The sequence below is a fragment of the Ambystoma mexicanum genome, chromosome 12, assembly GCF_040938575.1.
Source record: "Ambystoma mexicanum isolate Mex_15411 chromosome 12, UKY_AmexF1_1, whole genome shotgun sequence".
NCBI classification, from domain to species: Eukaryota; Metazoa; Chordata; class Amphibia; order Caudata; family Ambystomatidae; genus Ambystoma; species Ambystoma mexicanum.
Genome location: NC_090936.1, coordinates 607,592,578 through 607,619,137, shown reverse-complemented (window position 1 = coordinate 607,619,137; position 26,560 = coordinate 607,592,578). Strand labels below are relative to the sequence as shown.

Here is a 26,560-nt window from a genome sequence, read left to right as displayed (position 1 = left end):
TTCAAAGGAGAGCTTAGCTGGTTGCTTGTCCGTTTTCCCCATTGGTGCCCGGAATATGCTCGGCTCACCCAGCTGCTTCCAGTGCACCTGCCTGCAGACCGAATACAAAAACACCCCAAACAATGCCTATTGTGTACCAAGGCTGGTGCCACAGACCAGTCCAACATGGTGCAGATTTCCTGGTATCACAGGTCAGCCACTAACTCCCCCTAGAAGTCCTCTTGGTTACCCCGTGAGGGAAGCGGAGATGTGCACGGAGCAGCTTTACACTTACCAGGAGGCCTCCCCAGGCCACCAGTCTAGTCCACTGGGCAGAGGGGCCCAGGCACCACCCCTGCACTCCCTCCAAGGCTTAGCTCTCATACTATGCTCCTCAGTAGGGCCCCAGGGAGAACAGCATCACAGGCGGATCAGATTATATTGCAGGTCCCTAGCTGCAGAGTGCTCAAGCCACTACACCTCTGCCGGGGCCTGTTGTGCTACTCCACTCCTCTTCCTTTTCAATTGAAGGGTCCCTCGACAGGCCTGGGTCACGACTGGTGCAGTGTGGCCTCAGCTGGGCTCTGACGACAATTGGCACCTGTGGTCAGCCAGGCCACCTCCACTGACGGATACCTCCACTGGGTCTGCCTCTCCCATCCCAGCAGACCTCAAGCAGCAGGCTAGCCCCAGCCACATGGTTCTGCTAATAGCCTCCAGGTTTTGGAGTAAGATGCAGGCCATCACCCGCTGGCTTCACCCCCAGCCCTGCGTGTTCTTGAGCAGCCACCAAGTTCAGGAGTTGGGCAGGATACCATCCCAGGCAAGGACGATGCTGCCTTAACACCCGCTGTGTTCTTAATCACCACAAGGGTGGAGCTGCATGCATCAGGAAAGGATGGGAGTCTCTCTGCTGTCCTAGGCAGTGCCGCCAGTCAACATGAGGATCTCAGCCATCAGGTACTTTAATACGGCCACCAGGTGACTGGGACCCGGCCCCAGTCACCGAGCACAGCTACTCTAACAGTCGGTGCACATGGCCGATCGGTAACCACAAGCCAGCTCGGAAGGAGCGGGTCTTGCTTCAGACAGGAGCGTCCCATCCTCTAGCGCCAGTCTCCACCTCAGTGTGGAGGGCACTGATCAGTCCAGTAAGCAGCTCCCGGCAATATCAAACTGGGCCTTCAGCCCCCTGGGGCGTCCCGCATCCAGCGCAACAAGAGAATCAAACCACCATCACCGGTATCAGGATTTATGGTCAGGATTTCATAGGGGTTACAGAGAGCTCAGAAGATAATGGCCATCTTGGCTGGGCTCTCGAGCGCCCCCCAATCACACAAGTTAAATATGGGCTGCACTCAAGTACAGACTGAGTCTGCACCTACGAGTGCTCCGAGCGTGTGTCTGTTATTTCAGCATCTCATATTTTGCAACGCAACAACCGTCAACAAGCTGCTGGTGGATCCCAAGAGCATCCATGCAGGATCGCAGACCATGAAGCCTGTTTTTCAGAGAGTGAATGAATGATGCATGTAAGGGCAGCTTGGCAGCGCCGGCCACACCACATGATTTGCTTTGGGAGAGTGCTGAGTGCCACGCATCTGTTAGTAGGAGTGTAGTACCTTTTCCCAGGCGGCTGCCCACTGACAGAAGTGGTGCATATGCACAGGCATGAGCATGAGTATGCAAATCACTTAGCCATGCAGTGTGATGTCAGAAGCACCAGAGTCCATATGAGTCACATCCAGAGGTAGCTTAAGTGGAGCATGCACCATTTACAAAAGGTGCAGATCGTAAGTAGGGGGGAGGAGGTTATCTCCACCATCATGTGTGCTGGGTCCAACAAATATCAACCAAGATTCACCATCACCATAGGGGGGGGGGGGGAGATGCCAGTCCAGATATACTGGAACGTCTGAACAGAAGTGATCTAGGAGTAAGAGACACAAGGTGGCATGTTGATTGACAAAGACTTTTATAATAAAGAAAAATGGGGGAGTAGGAGGAAAGCCAATTAGTCCCATCTCTAAGAGGGGTTTCCCTGTCTCAACAAAACAAGCTAATGAAGCTGTCTGCGTCAGTATGTTCAAAGTAAAGTTGACCATGTCCAAAACCTATTCTCTCCCTCACAGACTAAATGAAGTATAATGTGCAAGGTGGCAATGTCTCTTACCGGCCGACCTGCAGCCCAATCTTGTCAGCCAAACACAAAAGTTCCACAAGGTGTAGAAAATCAAGCAAAAGTTCCACAAGAGTCTTTCCAGCATATGAAAACAAGTTAAATTTCCACAAAGATCCAAGGATTTTCTCCAGGGTCTTTCCTCTGTATCTGTGCCTCTATTAATCCCCCCGTGTGGGGAGGGGACTCCTGTCCCTTCGTTGGCACCCCTTCCTTGGTTCACTATCCTGCCAAGGAGGGTACTGGCTCCTCTTTCACCCAAAGCCTTGGTTTACTCTCCTCCCAATGGCTTAAGTGTCCCATGAACATGCAAGCTTCGTATTTAGTCTTTGGGGTATTTGTCCCCCTTGTGGGTCCCCAGACCCCTTAAGTTTCCAGCTCTCTTCTCCTGGCCACAACCTTGGTTCACTCTCCTGCCAAGGTTTGATACTTTCTTGCATCCACAAAGCTTCTGTTCCCTTTTGTGATGCAGAGGGGTTTGTTCTCCCAGTATTGGTCCCAGATCGCCTTCAGTTGTACGTTTTCACTGTTCTCTTTCTCTATACCCAATTCCTTGCTTTACTGTCCTGCCAAATGGTGTGGGTGTTGGAGCTTAAATAGGCAAAGTACGTATTGTCTGTCATTCGCTGTTTATTTTTTCAAAATGGGTCCCAGACCCCTTTGAGGTGGTTATTCCCCCAGTTTAATGCCTCATGTCTCTTGCCGTGTACAATAGGAGAAAGAACATGAAAAGGTTGTGCATGGAGAGCCAACCAGCATGGTGTCGGCAGGTAGGAGTCAGAGCATCTGGGCAGGTGGTAGAAAGTGCTGGTAGCAAAGTTGAGGACTTTGTTTAGCGGGGGAAAGAGTAGAGATGAACACCACGAAGTAGGCTAGAGCATTACTCGGGTTTGCTGAGCATGGGGGGTGGAGATAGTTTCTGTAGAGTGGCGAGAAAGAAAGCGACACGTTTTCCAAATGTTGAAACTTTCATACGAGCAGCAGTGGTAGTGATGAATTACTGCAGTCAGGTGTTGCTATCAAAGAGGCCCACAAGGTTATAAGCCTTGGGTGAGGAAGCAAGAAGTTCAGATGGGCAGGAGATAGGAGAGGTTAGGGAAGGGATGTCATTGGAAGACCGCAGAAAGGTCTTCCATTTTTGAAGAGTTCAGCATGATGCAACGGAGAGCCATCCAGTCACTGAATGCAGTAAGACAGTTGGTAATACGTTCCGAGATGGATGGGGGTGAAGGATGGAAAGGAGAACAAGATTAGAGTGTAATCGGCAAAATGGAGATAGTGAAAGCCAAAGGAAGAGATAATTCTTACTAGGGCAAAAGTATAGAGGGTGAAGAGTAGAGGACCAAGGATTGACCCGTGAGAGGAGTAGGATCAGAGGTTTGTGATTTCCAGCAACTTAAATGCGTGAGCTTCCAGGTAGGAGGTGATGCAGGCAAGAGCATATTTGTGAAACCCAAGGTCCTGGAGAGTGAGGAGGAGAGGAGTGATTGACAGTGTGGAAAGCTGCAAAGAGATAGAAAGGTAGTATAGAAGAGAGTGTGCGTGGTGAGCATCAGAGAGAAAACTGCATGCATGAGTGCAGTCTCAGTAGAGTGTTTACTAAAAGAGTGAGAATGAAGTGGATCTCCAAGGCCATTATTCTTAGTGATCCAGTGGAAGACCACCCACTCAATGACCTTTCATTAATGGGAAGGAGGGAAACTGGGCGATAGTTCGCCAGAATGCTTGGGTGACTAGAGGGTTTCTTCAGATTCTGAGGAGGTGAAGCTGCAGATACAGAGAAGATCAGAGGGGAGTCAATGGAGGACATCCAAGGATATAAGGTATCCTAGTACGGCAAAATTAGTTTTGCACAACTGCAACCAAAGTTTTGTGATTTTTGAATAGGGAACGTGATAATGAATGTCTTTTTGTTAACAATTTCCCTGGTGTGTAATGTTATGTCTGACGTAAAGAAATATGACAGACCCCATGCACAGAGGGTGCCTGCGCGTATGAGTGCTACAAGTGTGCGTGTCTGCTATTGTTATGCTCACCTGGTCTTTGCGGAGGCATTGGGGCACGGTTGCAGCCCGCTCGGGGGTGAGGTCACTCGGGTCCGACTTCTCCTTCTGCGCTTATGTGGTTGACATGTGGTAATAGGTGATGCTGCTCGGGACAGCTCCTGCGTGGAGAATAGGTGGCGTAGGTATGCCAGCTTATGAGCCTGATCCTCTCCCAGACCCCTTCTCCCAAACTGTGGTACCCATGGGGTGTGCTGCCCATGGAAAGCTTACCTGTTGATTAGCTTTGGCGAGCACTCCCTCCTGCTGCTTCTGGCAGGGGCGCTTGTATGATCTGGACCAAGTTCCTTCACTGGCCCCTTGCACGTGGTAGTCCTGTCCAGCTGCGACTAAGCCACTATACTTCAGGTAAGAGGTAAGTGTTCCTGTTTGCCTTTGTCTTTCCTCATCTGTTTTTGTTGAATTGTAAGATTTGTTGTCTTGAATTGCTGTTCGTTCCACTTTTGATGTATGCTCTTTTGCTTTCTTCCCTTGCTGGTGATGTTGCAGGCCCGGCAGAAGCTGCAGAGCGCGAGGCGGAAGCCGGAGGGAGCAAGGAACGAAGCTGCAGCGGTACAGTAGCTGGTGTTAACTAGGGGACGCGTGGGTTCAAATGTGGCGCTGCCCTAGGACGAATGTTCAAACCTAGTCTTCACAGGGTCCGAATTTGTGGATGCACAGCACGGTGCTGCGGCATCGGTATCAAGATCACTGGATGTCAGGAGATTAATCTGCAGATGAAGCGATGAAGCACCAGTTTCCTGGAGATGAGTATGCAGGAAATTGCCTGGTTTCAAAGGCAAGTAAACTGGTCCAAGCAGCAGTGAACGAGAGTGCACAGTAATGCGAAGCACTGGCCTTAAGGATGGAGCAGCTTATATAGCTGAGCTTCTGAAGCCATGCCCACCAGGTTCAGCCTCCCTGCCACACGTGATGAGTCAGCACCTGCAGACCAGGCCTAGGGAGCCACGCCCGATGAGTCAGCACCTGAAGACCAGGCCTAGGGAGCCACGCCTGATGAGTCAGCACATGGGGAAGTTCTCTGGAATAAAGGCTTTCAGCACCTGTAAAGTTCTTGTAAAATAAAAGCACTCCTGCACAGAAATAAAGTGTTCGTGCTCACATCTCTATAGGAGCCTGGCGCCAAAGGTGCCAGAACTGAGTCCAGCCAGGGCCAAGTGAGTCAAGTGACCCACTGCCCCATTACTAGATGGTGTGGCTTTTGTTTTCTGGCAAGTCGTTAACTAGGGGGCGCGCAGGTTCAAATGCGGCGCTGCTCTAGGACAGATGTCCTAACCTTGTCTTTCTTCTTCACAGGGTCCAAATTCATGGATGCGCAGCGCGGTGCCCATGACAGCTATACAAGCGTTTCCTACTGCACCATAATGCAGGCATACAGTGTCCAATCCCATTAATCCATGTGAACATATCTGACTGAAATGCTCCCGTTCTTTGTACCAAATAAATACTAGAAAAACCCCTAGCAAGCAGGTACTTGCTAGTTTGCACAATTGCCAAAATGGCACAAATTACCCAGTTTTCACAATTCTGTGTATTTCAAAAACAGCCCATTCTGCAAAGTTCCTCAGCAAGCAAATACTGCAGAGATTAACCAAAACCCCATCCCAGTAAATAACACTGCCGAGAATGCACAATGCCATAACAAGGACATTCTTACATAATGTCCCGCCCAATTAAAGCCTATACCACCCGGTTTTAAAAATGGCGCAGCAAGCACATAATTCATTCACACAAATTCCACACTGTACACATGCTGCATAATTCGAAAGTAACTAGGCTGTAAGGCAAGTGCGGAGTGCTCAGTATGCACACTGTCCCATCCCAGTAGTGTGCACAATATCCTAGATAATCATATACTTGCTGCTTTTCACAATTCCCTCAATACAGTTAAGCAAACAGCCGGTCTACACAATGCTCCAGTAATACCATGCTATCGCAACGCCAGAGTAAGTATATAGTGGTCTTTTTGCACAATGCCCAGTACCAGAATGGCCACCCTGCCCAAACTGCAACAGGCACCACCCAGTAAAGTAGTTTTGCCCAGTGGTGTACCAGGTGAGGGTGGTCAGGGGGGCAACTTGCCCCCCTGCCTGCACTCTTCACCCCCCGTAGCTCTTACGAGTCAGACCCAGACAATGAGGGTGCTGAGCAGAAGAATAGTGTTCCTGCTCAGCACCCTCCCTGTCCTGGCAGCAGGGCACCTTTACCCTTAGAGCTCTGGGCAGCAGAGTGGCTCTCCCAGGGAACTGTCAGGTTGCTCTTTGTCAGAGCATTACAATGAGATCAATTAGACACAGATGGGAGGGAGGGGGGACCATTAGCAGGGACTTTTGTCCCTTAGGAATTGTGAACAGGGTGATCAGAAGCAAGAAGAACGCAAGACTGCATGTTTTATTACATCATGACTAGGACTTTAAAACCCAAGGGGGATTTGTTAGGCTAACGTTAATCTGCATTATGCTATTGTGACTTTGCATGCAGGATGGGGAGAATAAAACTAACGCCATACTGTTATTGCTCAACGTAGTTGATCATGTTCATATTACTTTATTATGAAAGGCTAGTTTATTATGTAATGTGGTTTGCTTCCAAGGCATTGCTATAAAGTATTATTTAGCACATAAAATACAAAGCAGAACCTTAATATCTATATTAACTTAACCTGTTAAGATGTGCTCAGTTGCAATTGTCCACATCCCAGTTTCACCATTAACCAAAGTGTGTAATCCTGGAAAAATCATTTGATCGCACTGTCTTATCTGCAGCTCTACGTGATTTACTTCATAGCTTATATCATGCCATTATAAAACAAATTAATGACTATTGAGTTGCTCCATGAAAAATAGTGCAAATTAGGTATTTTGCAACAAAGTTATTTGCCACTTGACTTGCTTGCGGAAACGTATTCTGAAGTCACTTCCATGGTGCCTACAAGTATCAAAGACTAAGATACTCCTAGCAATGTCCCTTCCTGTGAAGTCACTTCAGTTGGTGCAATCCATATGCAAATTGGGATATTTGCATGCATCGTATGTTACTTGGCTAGACTGGCATTTGGGGCAGCCATTCTAGCCCTTTCTTCCTGTGGCTTGCCTTTTTTCTGGACATCCTGTCTGGGATGGCAGTGTTGCCATGTGCTCCTGCTTGGCCTGCTTGCCGGTAGAACAGTGGTGTGGAGCAGGAGATGGACAGCAGTGTGGCCGTTTGCTCCTGCTCTGCATCCTCCATGCACAATGGGGGAGCATAGCCGGAGCATGCTCTGTCTCCCACAACTGCATTGCAGGCCTTATAAGGAACAGAGCCAGATGCAGAGCAGGAGCACACAGCTCCATGTCCCACTCTTGTCGAATGTTGCAGGGAGAGGGTATGGAGTCAAGTCATCATATTGGGGCAGGAATTATTGTGTGTCAGTTTAGCATTCACTTTCCAAGGTGCATTTGGGGGGAAAGTATCAGGACATATTTCGTGGTTCTCTCCCCCCTCCCTCCCAGACCCTTCCCCCTTACTATTGCAATGCTGGATACTCCCCTGGTACCGCCCAATGCTCACAATGCTCCAATAAGCACATACTTCTTGGTCTGCAAATTACTCCAGTAGGAACATACTGCCTAGTTTCCACATACTTCCTATTTTGCACAGTGGCCCAGTAAGCGTGCCCTAGTCAGTTTTTACAATGCCCCCGAAAGCACTTACTGCACGGTTTGTCAAATGCCCATGGAAAGTGAATACTGTCCAGGATTCAAAAATCTCCATTAAAAAGCACACTACCTTTTGTTACAATCTCTCATTAAGGACACACTGTTCCCCTTTTCAATACCCAGGCTAGGTTAGCAATATAGCTAACCCCAGCAGAGATTATACAGCAGAGTTTACACAATGCCCCAATGGGTACGTGTACCACATTGTACCAGATGTACAAATATGGCCGAGTTTGCACAATGAGTACAAAAGAGAAGGTGGGTGAGGCGCGCACTCCCGGTCCTGGTCAATTGAACCTGTTGTAAAAAATATAAGTAGCTGGGTCAAATCCCAAAATGGACAAAAATTCACAGGGTTAGATCCCTTCTGCTGCAAATCAGGTACTTAGTAATAACAGGGTTAGATCCCTTGCTGCAAATCAGGTACTCCGTAATAACAGGGTTAGATCCCTCGGCCTTCGCTGCCTCCACCTTCTTTTTTGTACTGAATGCTATGGGAGTCCCGGGCTCCAGAGGCAGCGCCACGGGGTGGCTGTGCCCCACTTTGGAGAATCATAAAGATGGTTCTCTCCCCTCCCCCAAATTTGGGAAGGACTTGTGCTTTGGAGGGGTGTCGGTTGCTGGTCACCTGAACAGAAAAAAACGTTTTCACTACAGCTACCAGAATCCTTTGAGTCTAATTAGACACACCTGCTCAACAGCCTCCCTGATGATTATTTGAGATAAGAAAGCGCTAGGAGGAGAACTACAGACCACAGAACTGCAGCTGAGGGATTTAACCCTGTTATTACTGAGTACCTGATTTGCAGCAAGGGATGTAACCCTGTTATTACTGAGTACCTGATTTGCAGCAGAAGGGATCTAACCCTGTGAATATGTGTCCATTTTGGGATTTGACCCAGCTACTTATTATATATTTTTTGCAACAGGTTCAATTGACCAGGACCGGGAGTGCGCGCCTCACCCACCTTCCAGTTTGCACAATGGCCCATGTCTTTAAAGCATCTAGTGCCCAGTATGCACAATACTCGTAATATCTCTATGAAATATTCTGCAACAAAATAAGTTTCCGCAGAACCGAGGGAGGAAGCATTTTTGCACGGTCCCTTCCAATGTCCCTGCTTGCACATATTGCCTTATGCACACAATCCCAAACTCGGCTAAAGCTCAGTGTCCAGTGCAAACAATGCCACCATTAACCACGTAGGCACACTTTGGACCCTCAAAGGCCCTCCCACTAAAAGCATTTAACAGTTGCTGGGAATGGGAGATCAAGGCCCTCAGTGGCTGGTGGGGTGTGTAACAATGTCTTTCTCCTTCCTGCAGAGTCGAGCCATGCTCAAAATGTGGGTGATAAAGGGGTTTTGAAGCACAATTTAAAAAAAAAAAAAAAGAGTATTGTGAGCGGTGTCACAAATGATTACCCAATGCACATCCAAGTGCCCACAAATAGCTGTGTTTTATTGAAAATGCACAGGTTTGCATCAATGTCTGCACTTTGGCCTTGGTAGCCCTCACTATATACCTGCTCGCTTTCTTAACTTCCAAGTGAAATGAGAATCCATGAGAAACAAAAGTGAGGTATAGGGGGTTAGCATTGATAAGTCATTTCCGTTGGGAATCAAACAGGGCACCTTCTTGTGATGTGCACGTGGTGGAGTGGGTTTGTGGCCATTCCTTACACGTCCTTCACCTAAAGGCGTGCTGGAAAAGCAGGGCTGCCTGGAGCAACCAAGGAGAGGAGGAGGAGAGAGAGGGCAAGTGGGTGAAGAGGAAGAGGCTAGCAGACCCTAGAGGATTAGCCAGCGCTGCATGCGTGGGAGGAGGCGGCAGATGGCCCATGGCTGACAGGTCGGGGCAGCCTGAGCACAAGGACACCGCACAGGGCTGCTCCCACTCTCCCCAGTCACTCTTGCATGTCCCCCCTTGGGGCAGTCACAACGACGCCAGACCAACCGACGGGCTCCCGCGCCCTACGAAGGAGGGCCCCTCGGCGGGGGCCCCCCCTTAGTGCCGACTTCCTCACGAGGCACGAGGAGTCGTGGGGGAATGGGGGGCGAGACAGGCACCACTCCACCAGGAAGGGGGGGGCGGGTGACATCATCCCGCGCGCTCATTGGCGCTTAAATACACCTGGAAAGAGCTGCAGGGTCTCACTTTGCCGACTCTCGCCTACGTTGCTGTTGTGTCCTTTCCAGTGCGACGAAGGAAGCGGTCCAGGTCGGGTTGTTCCTGCGGTTCCAGTGAAGGAGTTGACCGGTTCCGGAAAGAAGGGGAAGGTAAATGCTTTTACAGGAAGTTTTGCATTGGTTATGTGGGAAAGGCGGATGGCATCGCGATGGGTGGAGATCATGGGGATCGGGTCGAGAGGGGGCATTGTTGTGGGACGGTTGGCTTGGGTGCGGCCTTTTTACTGGGATGGAATTAGGTAGCATAGGGGGTTGCCTTGTACAGGTGCCAAGGGCAGGAGTTGGCGCGCGATGGCCGCCGCGTGATGAGAACGGTCAGACATGGGCTGTACCAACCGAACGCGCAGCATGAGTTTGTGCCCATGTCTGAGATAATTTTAAAAGCACAGTTAGCAAAGGCGGAGTTGTGGTACGGCCGCCGTGCCGATACATTAGAGGGGCCGAGGCTCGTCACGTTTAATTGGACTGTGCATCGTGCGAGTTGTGCGCCGTGAAGACAGACTACTGATGTTGTTGGTATCCGTGAAGGACTAACGAAAGCGCCCTTACTGACTCAGTGCCCTAGTATTAAATAAACACTACACAAGGTTCCGCACACTATTGAACATCTACAATTGAGCTTTCATTGGCAATTTGTAGAGCGGTGCGCACCCTCGAGATGTTCCACACCCTCAAACATTCATAAACGTATACTGCGTGCCCCCGACTATTGTCGGGGGAGGGTGGGGTGTGGTGCGAGGAACCATTTTGGTGCCTCGGCTGGTGGGGCCTTCTTTAATGACTGTAATGTAGCCGTTGTGCCACAGATGGCGTTACCTTAATATGCAGGCACGCTTTGCATTCTGGGATATGTAATTTTGGTTTAAGCCTCAGGATTGTGGGCCTAGAGCACCCAGCAATGAATGCTTTTAACTCAAGCCGGTCAAGTGGCACAGCGAGTAGAGCGCTTGCTTTGACATCCGCTCAGAGCCTGCTGACGCAGGTTCGAATCCCAGCAGGACCAAACTCAGCCGTTCATCCTTCCGAGGTCGACACCGTGGGTAATGATAAACAGCGCTCGGATACCCGAGGGTTCGTAGCGCTGTATAAATGCCAAAGAAGGGTCCAGGTTTTCGGGTATGTCCAGATTTGGTTCTAGAGCGGGATTTCAGTTTCGGGCACGGGAGTAAGCACGTTTGCCCCCACCCAAAAAAAAAAAGTGCCGGCATTTGAAATTGGGCGGTCATGGGAAGCTTTATGGAGTTAGCTGCACTTAGGGTGAATGGGGGGGGGGGCGGATCGCACGGCAAGGAGCGGCAGGGTGGTGGGGCACTTGAATTATTGGGGCAGGCAACCCTATATAAGAGGCAGCAAGAGTTGTACGGGCGACTGTTTCCTCCATGACATTCGTTCTCAGGTGTGTTTTCCTTGTTCCCTTGGATCTCACCCATTGCTCCTCACCTTTCCCGGGCCCCCCTTAATGGGCATGGGCAACAAAGGGATGTCAGGGAGCTCCGTTGCTTCGTGGGCTATGGCGGAGCACTCACGGGAATTCAGGAAACCCGGCAGAGGGGCCAAACAAGGTATGGGGACATCGAGCAGCTGCTGGAACAGGTGGGGTTTCAGGAAAGCAGTTAAGCACGCAGGCGGGGTGGGGGGGTTAACAGTGGGATCGCTCAAGGGGGAACAGGGGTGTGGGCAATACTTGAGGTGCGCCGGTTTTCTGGAAGGCAGTGGTTTCCTGCTTCGTCGGCGGGGAAGGTGCTTCAGGCGGTCGTCAATTTACTGGTGTTTAAGTGTGGGGAAATGTTTTGTGGTTGGCATCGTTTGGTTTTGCTACACTGGGGGTTAACTAGTATGTGCAGTCGCGTGGGTTACACCAAGTCAATTGCCTTAATGATTAGAGTTTCGGGGAAGGCGCGTTGCAATTGGGGGAAGAAAAAATAAATAATTTAAACTTTTATGAGGTGGAAATGGAGACTAGCGGCATGGCATAGGGTGTGTCTTCATTAAAGTTTATTCCAAGTGCGGGCGGGGGTTAATATTTACGCGCTCCAGTTGAAGGGGTGGGGTTTGCTGATCTACTATCAGGAATGTTTTCCGATGGGTTAACCTGCGTACCACTGGGACCACATGTCCCAGAATGCAACTGGTTCAATGCTAGGCGGGTAAGGAACGGCCTAGCGGGCTTAAGTTCGAGGGTGTCTACCTGATGCGGCTAGATTGGGACAGTCAGCTTGATTAGACAACTTTCACGGCAGGCCCGGTAAGACGGGATGGCGGTGGTGGCGGGCAAAAAAAAAAAAATGCCAGGAACTTAACAGGAGCCCAGTCTTAACGCAGCAGGACAGTTACACTTACCATGGAGAGGTGGAGCTGGCAGCCGGAAAATGGTAGCGGCGGTTGGGAAACAGGCATGGGATTAAATACATGGGAGACTGCTATGGGGTTCGCAGGTGCCAGTGGTGGCAGGAGGAAGCAAGGGGTGCTAGGAACACCGCACGTTTTGATACGGTGGGGAATTTAGAACACGCACATACACAAGTGTTTCAAGGCGCAAAAAGGGGTCTGGAAGGGTTGGAGTACCACACGGGGGTTTAATCATTCATGCCATCTGGCCATCACAGGAGGAGGCTAGCATTCCGAGCCATGAGGGGTTTAAAACGCGGTGGGCAATAGGGATGGGTTTCATTACAATAATATACCCTAGATGGGGTCGGTAACAAAATAGGATGGCTAGGGGTCCCGAATACCGGGTGGTGTGCGGTGCAATAAATAGCGATTTAGCCACGTGGCAAGGCAGAGGTTTGGGGGTAGTGCATCTCGAGTTAATGCATGTTCAATGGGGTCATGCAGGGTGACACATCAGGCACTGCATGCAGAGTTACGTTTGAAGGCAGGGTTGCGAGGGTGGGGGGCGCGGAAGGCAAAACAGGTAAATCCCAGCAGAGGGGCCAAAGAAGGAAGGGTGTGGGTAACATCCAGATGGCATGTGATGGGGTTCAGGAAGTTTCTTTGGGCATCAGGCGTGGACGTACAATTGGCTCTGGCCAGGTGGGGGGGGTGTACAACGTTATTAGTATAGAACTGTGGCCAGGTTGGCGGTCACTAGGAGGCAGTGAGCGTAGGGCGCGCAAGCCTGATCCTCCTCTCTCTCCGGTAGGAGAGGGGTGCTCGGGCGGGCGAGGGAAGGGGGCAAAGGGAGGGGGTCGCTAGGTGGGGCAGAGTATGCGCACATTTACAGGGGGTTGCTAGGAAGGGGGTGTGGACGATGGTAGAGGGTACACGGGAGGGGGGGATGGAAGAATTGGCAGGTCTTTCAGCACACTGAAAGGACAACACATAGCCCAGGAGCATGGGATTTTGGGGGAGGCAACGACAGTTTGTCGTCTCGCTCACCATGTTTCTTTCATCCTTCAGGGTCCACCAGACAGCTTACGTACCACGCAAGGAGAGGAGCCGGCGGCGAGCCCCCTAGTTTGGGTTAGGAAGACAGGGTCGCCACGCTTCATCTTCTAAGGATGGACCGGGAGAAGATGGGAGACGAGCAGTCAGCAGCAGAAGCTAAGGTCGAGATCGGTCGTTTGCCGCATCCGCTTGAGATAATGAATGCAGAGGCCTGGGCAAGATTTGCAGTGTTGGCCAAGACCGAAGGATGGGGGGCCCACAGCCAGACGGCGAAGCAATCAGCTCCCGGGCTGCAGCCGCTGCCTCCTACTCGGGCTCGGCATTTCCTACAGGGAACAGGGTTAGCCAGGCGAGTCTTACAGCCAACCAATACGAGGAGCGTGGACACACAAGGTCGAGCGAACTGTTTGGGGCACCAACGCCAGGGGGCGGCGGCCTACCGGAGGGCGTGTTCCGAGGGCAGGACACCCTGCAGTCATGTGGGAGCAGAGGGCAGGCCGGAAAAAGGGGGAGGCCTGATGAAAACCTGCAGAACTGGTTGGCGGCGGCATTCAGAGTCAGGGAGCAGACAATAATGGAGAAGGATCACGACCAGGGGCCAGCCCTTCAACACTACAGAGAATGCGTGGTGGAGGAACACAAAGTGGGGGGGGCATGTTTTGGCTGAGGAACGACCTAAGGTTTAGGAAAAGCATGGAGAGCGACCCCGGCTTGCGATGGGAGCACAAGCAGGTGGGGGATTAGTGGCTAGGAGAAGGGGGGGGTCAATCCGGACCGACAATAGAAGGGGCAGCCGCAAGGGAGGTCAAGGCACGAACAATCGAAAGTATGGGGCCTACAGGACAATTCTCTTTTAAGGGGCACAAGGGCTCAGCCGGAACTCAATTTTTATCAGCAATCATGTAGACAACAATAATGGTCAAAAAATAAAAAGATTTTACAAAAGTGCATTACTTATCGTAGTTGGCATGGTTTGTCAAACTGGAGAAATTCCTAATCAGCAGGGGCCCTGGATGGGTTTCGATTAGTTCGAAAACTGCGGGTTGCTTCGGGGAGGACAAAGTTCACTTATCCAAAGTGGGGGTAAGGTCGATCGTGTACAACTTAAAGGATGCTCTGCAGGGGATGGGCTGCAATTGAACAGCGGTGGGGGGGGCAGGGGTGAGTGTCGATTTGGGTTTTGTAATGAAGGTAGCCTTTAGAGGCCCGAAACGCTCCCTCCCTCCTAAATCTGGGAGGGGGGGGCCTCCAGTTATGGAACGGAACAGTCAAGGGAAGACTTCTTTCGGCACGCCGCTGCCAGGTCAGTTGGCCCTCCTGCAGGGGAGCCCATGTAAGCTGCAAACAGTCAGGAGGAGCTCCAGCGGGGAAGGCTGCAACGCAAGTCATCACGCCACCGGTTGTCAGCCGGAGGGCCTGTGTGCCTGTTGCGGACGGAGTGAAAGGGGTGAAAGGCGCATTGATAGTTTAACTGGGGATTCCTGAGCCAAGGCGACCAGGTGCACGAGGGGGAACTCACTACGGCCAGTGGCCCGCTGTGAGTCTTGGCGGTGACACCGGTCGCAGCGACTGGTCTTTGGCGGACAAGCCCAGCGGATGTTACCTGGTGTTCCCGTTATAAAGTACTGGCGGAGACCACAAGGGGAACTGCACAGCCATCAGTTTATCAAGAACGGCGCCCAGGAGTATTAGACTCGGGGGAGGCCCACGTTAATGGGGAGGGTTAGGTGGCTTGGAAGACCTTTCCAACTCCAAAAGTTGGTGGGGGAAATGGGAAGTGCATCGTTGGAAACTGAAAATTGGAAAGTACAATGAAGTCAGCAAGGGGGGGTGAATTGAAAAGTTTGCACTGTAAACAGGGCTCCGGCAAGTACGTTGGTAACTGAGGGGAAGGGGGGCCCTTTGCGATTGGCAGCTTAAAGAGATCTAAAGAAACTGGGGGAGGGGGAGGCCTGGGAGTGCGGGGGGTAGGGGCCAGCAGGATCAGGGGGGTTAGTTGGGGTGGACGCCTCCTTAGCGAAAGGCAGGGGAAGAGGATGGGGATAAGAAGGTGCTGGGCTCGGCGGGATAGGTAGCGCTTGATGGATGGGGTTCTCTAGAACAGGAGGGCACGATGGGGGCCGGAGGGGATGGGACAGCTAAGGCGGCAGGGAGAGCTAGGGCTGATCGGGGTCTTGACCGAAGGGGGGAGAGGGGCTCCCTGGCATGATGAGCTGGAGGAAGACCTGTTTGGGGAGGGAAAGTTAACTAGGATCAATAAGCCAACCAGGGGGAAGCGGGAAGAAGGAATCCAGGGGAAAGGGAGAAAAAAGTGGAAAGGAGACCGGAACGCATCCTTTAGAAGGAGCCTAAGCGGAAATGGAGAATGGAAAGAAAGTAAAGCACGGAATAAAATTGCACTTAAATAGCGTTGGGGAAAGAAAATGAAAAGAAAAAATTACAAAATAAAGTAATGGCCAAAGGGTAGAGAGGGACTGCTAAGGAAGGGACTGGGCGCCCGCGTCGGGTCCCCCAAGGACCCGGAGGGGCGGGGGGGAAAGTTGCTTGCTCTCAGAGTAGAAAATCCTGAGCGTGAACGGGACACCTGTAAGCTAACTCCTGACTTTATGTGTAATAAAGTTTGCTGTGGCAATTTTTCTCCCACTCATCCTACTGGTCTCTGCCTATCCTTTGGGTGGAGGGGGGGTTGGGCTGCTTTGGGAGGAGGGTAGCTGGGCAGGAGTGAGAGACGGAATGTGGAATGAAAGCTGGGGGGGGCTTTGGGAGCAACAAGGGTTGTCACCGTGCCACCCCACTGAGGGTGTCGGCGCTAAGGAGAAAGGATGGGCAAGGTGGAATCAACACCTGGTCGTTACTTCACAAGGAGATGCTAAGCACCAGTGTCAGGGGAGGCCAGGAAATAGGCAGGGACTTCCAGAGAAAGCACCTCGGGGTGTGATGCCGTCAGGGCAAGCCGGGAGGGGGGGGCAACACAGCCCCCCACCCAGGCACAACAAAGGCCCAGGGCCAGCCCCTAGGTCACATAAGGAGCTGCTTTTTGCAGCAGAAAAAGAGAAACCAGGTTAGGTCTCTGCAAGGGGAGTCAAGGAAAAGAGTACTTTGCACACACAGGGTGTCGTCTTTTTCCAAGAACCCTCCCACCCTAGAAAAAGGGAGAGAATAGAAAAAAAGACAGGTCACTGTACGGTGACCACACTGTCATGGGACAAGGAAGGCAGCAACCTTCAGGACCCGGTAGTACAGCATTCTATGGTTACTGTAATTATAATTATGTTTGTTTATTACCATAATTTGTGCAATAAAATCCCACCTTTTTTTACTGTCACCACTCTCCCAATATTTTTGTGTATTCCATGGGGAGTGGGGGCGAGATAGATTGTTTCTATCCAGTTAGTGTGTCTATCCTGTCTGCATATGGGTCCACTGGTTGACAGGAAGGATGATGCAGGATGGGGAGAATGAGGCGCTGGAAGTGGCGTGTGTTAGGGGTGTCATCGAGATGACGAGTGAGAAGAGTCTGGGGTGCTAAGAGGTGGGGATTAGTAAGGGGCAGGGTTTCTTTTTTAATATTGTTTTTATTTGATTTTCAAGTAAATAAGAAAAGTAAATTAACAATCAGCAAGAAGAGATGTATCGAAGAGAAACATTTCCTTTACATAGGCTCATTAGTACATGAAAAAATAGAAAATAAAAAGGCAAACATGAAAAAGGCATTGAGGTCAAATTAATCAACCAAGGGGGACTCCATATCAGGTCTTGCGTTCATCAATGGAGTCTACCAGGTTAGTCCTCATCCGGGCGTCCGCATGCTGCACCGCTCTCCCCTCCGAGCTACGGTAACGAGAACGATGTCCATTGCGGAGGAATCAGAGGGCAGTAATCATCAGAGTTAATACAAGTGATAAAAGGGTCCCATACCCGCCTATATTTCATCAAGGTGTCAGAGGGTAGCAGCGAGTTTCTCCATGGCACATATATACCAAATGTTGGCCAGGAGCAGGGTTTCTAGCCATGTCCCCTGATTAGGAGGGGGCAGGGGAGGAAAGCAGAGGCGTTTTTGAGAAAGAAACTGTGTGCGGCCTTGCGCAAGGTGAGATTGGCAGTGGAATGCTTTCTAAAGGAGGATATAGAACACTGCTATCACCAGGAACCAAATGTGCGGCCTGCAGGTTACACAGATGTAGGAGCACATTGGGCAACCACCTTATGCCTCAGACTGATTTTCAACGTCTGAGGAAAATGTGGTTCTTTGTTGTGTGGCCCTTAAACTTGGTAAAGAGCATGACGGAGGAGCCAGATAAGTGAAAAACTGTCGTCCATGGCTTTGTAGAACTGCTCTTATTTCAAAGAGCAGTGATGACCTTGGAGGTGAGTGAGGCTTGACAGAAGCCCTTTCTTTTACTAACAGTCATTCTTCAATTTACCGCACATCCGCTCCTGGGAACATTTTGGAGAAATGGGGTCCAGGCGATGCATTTTACAGCATAAATTGGCTAAAAAGTCATACGTTTCATCACCAGTTCTAAGGGGGACTCTGATACACACGACATATTCTAACATGCTTAACTGTATGGGATATCCATAAGAGTGGACTCATACCTGCTACCCCTGCATCCTACTCGCCATCCCCTGGGTGGGGAACCCTACATATATGGTGCTTCGTAGCTTTCCAGTTAGGTACGTCCTTTAAATAATCCCATATGATGAATTGAGTACCTAATGGAAGTGGGATCATGATAACTTTTTTGTAAAACTCATAAGTGGTGGAATCTGTCCGGAAGCGCTATACAAGAATAGAAATGATTGTTGCATACATCTGTATGGGAGTACTTACGCAATGGATAAGAATGTGTGCAAATGGGGTGAGTACATTGGCATATTATCCCAAAAGCTGGTTTACAAGAAGAGTGAGTATGCAATGATAATGTCTAAAATGGCATGAGAACCTAGGCATTGCATGGAAATAGCTGTATAATGATGTGAGCAATGGTGGCAACCCCTGCCATGTGATCCGCCTATGTGAGGAAATGATCAAAATAACTTTAAAACCATGCGAGTTGCTGGCGTCTGATGGCAAAGGCTGCCAATGTGTGCAAGTACCTGGGAAGGGAGTATGTTTCTACACGATGGCAATACCTGTGATAGAATGAGAGTATGTGAATATAGCCTGGCAAAACCTGGTAAATGATGGTAAGAATGGCATGCAATCGCAACTCTGGCAAATATTAGTGGGGCCCAAGCATCGCTTGTTTCCTAACTGCGCACATGCAAGTCCCCTAGAGTAAATTTTATTTACACAGCCACACACACCCCGCCACCCCAAAAGCAAACAATGGCTCGTATGTCCTTAAGAGCAGCCCATTCAGTCTTCCAAACTGAATCCGTCCTATCCCATAGCCTCACATTCACCCCCCACCCACACCCCACTACTGGCCCAACATCAACAAGCTACATAGTGATATGATATGGCATTTGTAACGCGCCTATACACAAGTGTTTCAAGGCGCGACGAGGCAGGGGGAGGGGGGACAAGGGGAGAACAGACAACGATCCTACTAGGCCAGGTGTCATTCAGATCGCGCAAGTGCAAGGGTAGGGGGACTGGGAAAAGTGGAAGGGGAGAGGGGAAGTGCAGTACATGGTTAGTAGAATACAAGATAAATAATAGGGCCAGCTGGTGGCAAGTGCAAGGTAAGTGCCAGGAGAAGGGGCTGTAGGATAAGAGGCAGTCCCGTAGTGCAGGTAGGAGGTGCAGGGAAGAGTGGCAGGGCCAAGGACCGAGATCGGTGAGTGGCCAGTTGCATATTCAGTGCAGGTTCAGTGATTTTAGCAGGGGAGAGAGGGAGAGAAAGCGGAGGCAAAGAGGAAGGTTTTGAGGTGCTTCCGGAACCTGAGATGGTTCTCCTCAGAATAGTGACTCCTTGCCACTGGGACATCTCTTCTCCTAGAGACAAACACGTTTTACAATACTGCTTCTCCCCCCTCCCCCAACTTACACACAACTCTATGTTAACGGTCAATGATGATTTAGGAGTCTCCATTTCACCAGGACACCCCCAGGCAGGTGCTTTCGTTTAACAAATAAATGCATTGTGGAAGTTGTAGCGTTTTGCTTTTTGTTTAAGTTCGATTAGCATACCAGAAAAAAATATTTTTAAAAGAAGGAAGGTTTGGAGAAGAGATGTCCCGGTGGCAAGGAGCCACTCTTCTGATGACCAAAAGGAACTAGAGCTGATGTAAATGGGCCCAGCGATCGGCTCCGAGGCCATACATTCATGGATGTAAATGCATCGCTTCCTCATAGTATGCCTCCATTAGCCCAGTGCTTCTGTCTTGCACCCCTGTCCCCCTAACCCGCGTGTCCTGCATACACTCTCTGGCCCCTCTGCTTAGCCAGTGACAAAAAAAACAAGGCACATTATTAATGTTTATTGTCCCTAATGTCCAAGTCCCTACTACAAGTGTGACCATACCTCCCAGTTTTGCCAGAGCTGTCCTGAAATTGGGCCCTCTGTCGCCACTGTCCCATTTAAAACACTGGGCCAGTTTTGGGGAAAGAGGGTGACCACTGGCACAATCGCAGCTGTGATGACAGTATACATCCTCACATCTCACTCATTTCCCAACGATTATACACCAAATCAATTATTATAGTTTGGTCATTTTACATTAGCATTGGAAGCCATCCGTGGGTGGGCTTGACCCCCATCCCACCAGCTACCAGCCACATTAACTCATTTTGCCACAGATACTACTTGGGAAACGGCTTATAGCAACGGCTCAAATAGCAATAGGAGCAAACGTTCCTTTGTTCTGAACAGGTTTACGGACACAGCCAAAACCACATCGTTCCTATACAGGGGAATGACTGGACCCCACCACCCTCCACACATCTTTTCTCACTACTGAAGTGTATAGTCATGGTAGACACTGTCAAATTAAAGTCCTACTTTTATGTCGGTGACCTGTCCTTTGAAAATCAGATACCCCTACTAATATCCTCCTCCATCCCTCAACATACCTTTTCACTCTGGTTTTGAGCCCCCCTCCATTTTTGTTGCCATTATTTACCTTTCCCCTTCACCTCCTCCTTTCCATTTTAGTCCTCCCAATGAACCCAACACTCCATTTTGTTATGCCAGTCTCTCAATTGGGTGACTGCCACACTTCGGCCAAAGTCAACAATGCCGGGAATATTTAGCTTTTCAAAGAGATACTAACTTTTGGGATGTGTGATCCATCAGAAAACGGCGAGCAAGGCAGTTAATCCTTTGGCTGCATCATGGGGCCTAGACTGAGCAGTGCTGCCTCGTGCATGCAACTTTTTCAATATTATTTGTGGGGTTTAGATCCCCCAAACCAGTGGTTGGCGACAGGGTGAGAAAAGACATGGGTGAGAAGAATTCTGTGGGGGGCAAGTAAAACAAGAGCACGATCGAGAATGCAGATGGCAAGAAAATAATAGCTAGTGTAAGACAAATCAGAAAGTGAGAGAAAACAGAGCGAGAGAGAATTCAGAGGGAAAGAAAAGAATAGATTGAAACTAGAAATCAGAATGAGAGAGAACCAGTAGAAAGAAAGTAACATTGCAACAGAATCAGATAAGGAAGATTAGAGCGACCAAAAAAAATATATCTATGCAGCAAGACAAAGAGCGTGCAGCAAAATAATACAGTGGGTGAGGAAAGAACAGGGCCAAGGGAGAAGAATTGAGGAGGAAGAGAAGCGGAGAGGAAAGGGTTCTGAAATCGGACTGAAGAATTCACAGGATGCGAAAGAGGAGAGAGCAATAAAGAGGTTAGAGAATCTTTAGCGTGAGGAGAAAAAAGCAGAGTGGATGGAAGAAGAATGTGAAGGAGAGAGACAAGTGAAACTGAATAAAGGAATGGAGGGGACTACAGGGACGAGAAAACAAATGCCAAGATGTGGATGGAAAAGGAGGAATTAAAGGGTGGGGGAAGAGGCAATGGCAACTCCGAGCCAGACAGGAAAAAGAGGGAGGCATAGGCGCAAATATGAATACGAAAGTGGCAACAAGAGGGTTAAGAGGAGTGGGGATCCACGAGGACCAAAGAATAACGGGAATAGCAGAGAGCAGAGAGGATTAGGAAAATAGAAGAGAAACGAACGAGCCAACAGGAAACTAAAGAGATGAAGCCGAGGCACGCACGGGTGGAGAGCAGCCGTCATCAGACTTCCAAAGCAAAGTGTGCATCGCACGTTCCATAGAAATTGCCATCTTCTGACAAACGAGGGAGTCAAATGCTTGTCAATGGGAGCTGCGCGAGGGAGAACGAGCCAAAGCGAGGGGTGGAGAGGACGGCAAGAATGCGCAAGAGGGCGATATAAGGCGTGATGGGCTGGAGAGGCAGACATACACCGGAATAGAGGAAATACAGCAGAGGGGGCGGGGGGGCAAGAGAGCATAGAAAGGCAGACAACTGGGGGCGGGGGTCGTCCAAGAAGAGACCCGAGAGGCGTGAGGTGGTGGAGGGGGGGTGGCATAAGATGCGGGGTTTCCTACCTGAGGGTCCCTCTTAGCCCCTGAAGTGTCTGGTCTCAGTATTGCGCACTCCGAGCTTTGAGTGGGAAGCGCGAAGGAGAGTGCGGAGGTCAGGGGCCCGCCTACTCTGGCACACACCAGGGCGGGAGAGAGAGACGAGTCCGGCCTCACAACGCACAGTCCACGTTGGGAGCGAGCCGGGACGGCCAGGCCGACCCCCTGGCATACACGGGGTGGGAGTGTGTGGGCAGGCCCTCTGGCGCGCAGCACCGACAGGGAGTTAAAGATTAATTGAGATTTGACCCACCGTTTCCCGTAAATCCGGTTGCACAAGACTGCCAGGAAATCAACAGGTCATCCTGGCAAGAGCTGAGTGCACCGAGGGGCTGTGCTATATTGACTATGATGGGCGGGGGCGGGCCCAGGTGCGGTGACTTCCCTCTTAATTTCCGCGCAGGTGCATACGCCATTGCCGGTGCGTCACCAGTGTGCCACGAATACCCCCACAAAGCAGAGGACAGAACCCCACATTGTTCTGCTGGCTCTGGGTTCAGGAGTGAAAGTCTCTTAGTCGCACTTAGTTGCATGGCTGCCTCCCGCCACATCTACTCTTCGCATATTAGTGCACCGCGTTCATTGTAGCAATTACGTGGGCGGGGAGTCCAGAAATACGCATTTTCTCTGGTATCAAATGTATGGTTCAAATGAGTATAATGCAAATGACAGAAATACAGCTTCTCCTAATGATTAGCTGATGTATGGCCCTTCAACTATTCCACTGCGTATGTAAATCTATTTGTCAGCAAAATATTTGAATTGTGGCCGAAATATTATACCTGAATGCGTAATAAAAGTCGAACTTAGTTGCACCGCTTCTACAAGTAAACCAAAAAAACAACCCAGAACCAATTTCAGGCTATTTATTTCTCTTTAACAACGTTTATTTTAAAGAACAATACAAAGCCGATACTACTATCACAGAAGCATGGGATGCCTTGGACAGCGGAGCGAGCCCGATGGCCAGCCAATAGCATCCTTAGATGTATGGACCCGAAGCAAACTGTAGTGTGCAGTAGAAGAGGGTGGGAGATTGAGCGTTGACTGAGAGGAACGGTGGTGGCAAGAGAATGCAGAAAGGTTTGCGAGAGCTCGGTGTTCTCCTTGTGTGAGAGACATTCTACCTCCTAGAGCTCGGCTGGCTGATGCTTGCAGACCTAACTATTACTGGGAAGGGGGAGGCTTCCTGACAGATAAAGCGAAGTGCCTCGGGAGGGCGGGGGGTTGCTAGTTTGAGCAAAGGAATACGGTTCCATGTGTTAATATCCCCGCAAAAATATCGCCATACAAGAATGCCACTGCTTTTTTGCGGCAATATTAACCCATGGGACCTGCAGGGGACACCCCCGAAACCCCCATATTTTTTTAAAGGGAGCGGGGGACACCCCCGCAACCGCCGCTCACATATCACCTATGGCCTTTCCCGACGACCGTATATATGGCGATGTTATTGGTGGGGATAATATTACCTGATAGCAGGAATACGGGCAAGGGTTTGCTTTTGGCACCCCACACTCGGGTACATTGGGTCCAGAATTGATGCTTTTTGGGCCAGTGCGGAAACCCAGACGTGGCCCTGGTTGCAACCTTGGCCAACCCCTGGAATTGCCCTGTTGTTTCAGGAAGCTGGTAAGGATGGAAGAACTTTCAGAGGGGAATGGGGTGCATGTTAAGTGCTGAGGATATTAATACAGCGGGCAGTGATGGAGGGGCTTGCCAGCGTGAATGAAGATATGATATGATATGGCATTTATAACGCGCCTATACACAAGTGTTTCTACAGACCTGTTCAGTGTGTCCATGACTGAAGATGATCAGTCATGAGCATGCATTCATTTTGCTTCAAGGTAAATTGCCTGCATGCGATATCCAGTTTCTTTGGTCACCCAAACGGTGACCAGGGAAGAATAATGCGGTAAAATGAAGCGGTGGGGCAAGGGTGCTGGTGCCTGCAATGGGTGGCGGTAGGGGGCGTAGATAGCAGTGATATTAATATTTTGAGTAGGACAATGAATGGGAGAGAGTTGTAAAACTCAGGAGCAGTGAAGGCAGAGGGTTGAGGAGCGCCGGATACATGGCAAGTGTGAAAAGCACAGATGCGGGAGTCGTGTGGGACAGTCGGACTCTGGGTGAGCAACTTGTGTGTTTATATGTGTTGGGGAAATACCGTTCTCTTACAATTACCTAATTTGAAATTCATAAGGCCTCATTACGACCCTGGCGTTAAGGGTTTAACAGCGCCGTAAAAGGTGTCGGCGCCGTTAAACAGTTAACGCCTGATTACGAGGGCTCTTTGCGGGACCCGACCTTAACGGTTGGTTTTTCCAGCCGTTAAAGTAGGAACCCGCGAAGGGACTTTGGTGCTAATAACGGTACCGCAATTTGCGGTACCGTTATTAGCGCCTTCCCCATTCCCACTGAGCCCTATGGGGCAAAAATGGGAATGGGGAAGGGCCATGGCGGCATGGGGAATTACCTCCCCACCAACCTCGGAATGGGGTGGTAATTTCCCATTCCGCCATGGCGGACACCGGCATGGACCATGGTGCTAATAGCACCATGGTCTTCCGCCTGGGTCGTAATGAGGCCCATAGTGATACATTTGAGTGCCCCAATGGACCAGAAGATAGCTCAGAGTGTTAAGAACTTGTTGCAGAGACCTGTGTTTTAAATTAAAGCTACATATCCAAAATGAGGCAATGCAGGCCCTCTCCCTGCATTGATAAACCTGAGTATATATGTTTTTCTGATATGAAACTTACTGTGCCAAAAACATTGTAAATTAACGAGACATTGCTAATTATATTAAAAACCTAATATAGCATCATTATGATGTATCTCTAGAGCCTGGTACCTCTAACAAAAAGGACATGATTAGCAGAATGGTTTCTTTTTTACATTTCAGAATTATCCATGTTAAATCGAATGCTATTGTTTTTTGCTGTGCTTTCCCTGAGCTGAGGACCAACAACACTGTGAAAGACAATTGGAAACAGCAAAATCCTGCAGAAGGCAACAGAGTTGGTTTAGTTGAAAAATATGCCCGAGTACATTTTGGGGAGTTCTTGGATCCAGGGGATAAGGGGGTGGGGGCGAGGAAGAATTCTGTTTTGGAAGGGCTGTGTTTGAGGAAGTGGGTGGTCATCCAGTTGGTGATTGTGGTGAGACAGGTTTTGAGGGTGTGGAGTTGTGAAGGGGAGGACATTTGGAAGCATATTTGTGTGTCGTCTGCACACTAGTGGAAATGTACGTTGTGTTTGCTAAGGGTCTCTCCAAGGGATTCAACTTAAAGGTTGAAGAGGCGTGCTGATAGGGAGGAGCCTTGTGGGACCCCATCCTTGACAGTAGTGGGGTCTAATCGATAAGGGGGCATGGAGGCAAAGGGTGTCCCGTCAGTAGGAAATGAGGTGAACCAGTCGATTACGGTGCCAGAGAAATTCAAACTGTGGGCTAAAAGGTCTAGAAGAATGGTGTTGTTGATGCTGTTGAAGGCTGCAGAGAGGTCAAGGAGTAAGTGTAGTGCGTTGTGTCTTTGTGATGCTGGGTTCCCATCTGACTCCTTACTTGGTTCTGGGTTCCTCTCGTTGTTGCTCCCTGGGGTGGGTCCCCACCTAACTCTCTTGCTCTATGGGCTGGGTCCCCACCTGACTCCCTAACTGGATCTGGGTACCCCTTCACTGTTGCTCACTGGGCTGGGTCCTCGCCTGACTCATTTGCTCTCTGGGCTGGGTCTGGGCCCCCATCTGGCTTACTGGATAGTTCTGGGTTTCCCCTCACTGTTGCTCCATGGGCTGGGTCCCCACATGACTCCTTTGCTCTCTGGGCTGAGTCTGGGTCCCCATCTGACTCCTTGGCTGGATCTGGGTCCCCCCTCGGTGTTGCTCCCGGGGACGGGTCCTCACTTGACTCCTTTGCTCTCTGGGCTGAGTCTGGGTCCCCATCTGACTCCATGGATGGATCTGGGTTCCCCCCTGCTCTTGCTCCCTGGGCTGGGTGCCCATCTGACTCCCTTGCTCACTGGGATGAGTCTCCACCTGACTCCCTTGGTCCCATGGCTGGTCCTGGGTGCCCCCCATCTTGCTCCCTATGTTGGTTCTCTGGTCCCCTGCGCCCGGGACTGGCACTGGTCTCCTATACCTCCTACCTCTCTCATCCCTCTGCGGGTTCTGGCCTTCCTTCCACCCATTCCTTGGTGGGAATTGCGTTACATATAGGTTCCCACTTACCACATGCCCTGACCTTCAGTCATTGCGTTTTCTTTATCCATGTATGTCTAAAAATTGTAAAGCACCCAGTTCTGGGATTGCTACAGTTATGCTTGTGTGCTATGTACCCCATCGTGCCTTTCTTAATAAATACAAATAAAAAAAACAGTTGTTAATTTTTTAATATAGATAACATCCCATTAACCTTGCTCGACTTGCATGGCTATTTTACCCAAATGACTACTAAGACCCAATGAGTGTAATCACTATTGTTCTAATGGGGATATCTTTCTAAAAGCA

The 26,560-nt window shown here is 50.1% G+C and overlaps 1 protein-coding gene across 2 annotated transcripts in view; it reads right to left on the bottom strand.

The window, feature by feature from the left end:
* Positions 1 to 22,431, bottom strand: part of SERPING1 (serpin family G member 1) — a 396,098-nt gene extending 373,667 nt beyond the window's left edge. Inside the window, exon 1 of one of the 2 annotated variants that reach the window (XM_069629023.1) lies at positions 22,306 to 22,431. The gene's annotated coding sequence lies outside the window, so the exon portion shown is untranslated. Of the gene's footprint in view, positions 1 to 22,019; positions 22,242 to 22,305 lie in introns of those variants that run through there. The other variant, XM_069629022.1, reaches the window with a different exon arrangement.
* Between the last annotated feature and the right edge of the window lie 4,129 nt (positions 22,432 to 26,560).